Raw genomic sequence first — 1,446 nt, 5'->3', positions numbered from 1 at the left:
CCACGGGATGCAGCTGCTCGTCCCAGCCTACATTGCTCTCCCGACCCCCCACTCGGTGCGTCTCCCTGCCAAGAAGCTCTTCCTGAGCTTTAGCCTACATTTTCTTAGTTTAACCCTAGGAGGAGTCTGATTTGGCTGCAATTTGCGCATGGCTCTTCATCCTCCAGGCGTCCATGGGCTGTCGCCACACGCTGCCTTAATGCCTGATAGGCCAGCCTGCACACACAGGGACAGCCACAAACCACCCCCGAGCTCCTCGCTGGGGCAGTGCCACCGCTTCTGCCACTGCTTCTCCTTCCTGCGCCCTTCCCATGCCCTCCCCCTGGCCTGGCACCGGGGGCTGAGGAGGGAGCTGCCCGCCGGCATTCCTGCCCTGGGACAGCCCCTCTCTGGGTGCCTGCTGCTCCGCCAGCCCCTCTTTAGGGTGGTGAGGTGAAGCTGTGTCCCAGGCACTTATTTACCCTTGTCAGGGAATGACTGCCCGTGTTTCCGGAGGGAAAATTCGAGTGGCTGGAAGCAGCGTGTGCCCCCAAGCCAAGCACTAAACACAACCATATTGGCAGCAGTGCAGTGAGGCCCCACAGCCTGAGCTCACATTCCTCCCAGAGAAACCCCAGGTCAGCGTGGCCCTCCCAGCTGGTGGTCCTGACCTCCTCCTTCCCTCCCTTCTCCCTCCTCCACCCAGGCACAGGCCAACGGGACACCAAGCCTCCGTTTTGGGGCACCCCAAAGTTGCCCTTCACTTCCCCAAGACTGCCTGGACAGCCCTCACTCTGCCAGTGTGTCCCAGCCAGACCCAGACATGATGGGCGGGCGGTGCTTGAGGCGAGCGGCTGCATTCATAGCTGTTTGAGTCAGCTGAAGGTTTGATCCCTCTGGTTCAGACTCGAGTGGCGTCTCTGCTGCACAGCTGTTTTGCACCACGAGCACCCTGACAGCCAGCATTTCCAGCGGGGCTGCCTGAGCCCCGTGCTGCCCCACAGCCGGCACTGGGAGTTGCCCCCCTCACCGCCTGCCCACTGGCCTCCCGCCCGGGACCGGCCGCAGCCCCGCTGCAGCCCGTGCGCCGCAGTAGGCAGGGGCGGCGACGGGCCCAAGGCCATGCAGGAGCCAAAATCAGGGCCTTGGTGAGCGCAGACAGGATGGGAGCAGGAAGGGAGAGCTGCTCTGAGGAGCGCCGGGCCTTCCCGGGGCTTACCTGAAGGACTTGGTGTTTGCAGTGCGTTGACCGGCTCCCCAGGGAGGGTGGGCAGTCACGGCTGGCCTTGGGGACTTGGTGGGCAGAGTCTCCCACGGGGACATTCTATCCGTACCTGCATTTGTGGGGTTTGTTGGTAAATGGTTCTGCTGTGCAGCCATCAAACACCTTTCCCTCCACGCAGTGGAGTGACCTTCCTAACTGACAACAGTCATGGACAGTTGTCTTCTGTTCTCCACGGGTTATAT

Source organism: Falco biarmicus, chromosome 6 (assembly GCF_023638135.1).
Source record: "Falco biarmicus isolate bFalBia1 chromosome 6, bFalBia1.pri, whole genome shotgun sequence".
NCBI lineage: Eukaryota > Metazoa > Chordata > Aves > Falconiformes > Falconidae > Falco > Falco biarmicus.
This window is presented reverse-complemented; position numbering follows the sequence as displayed.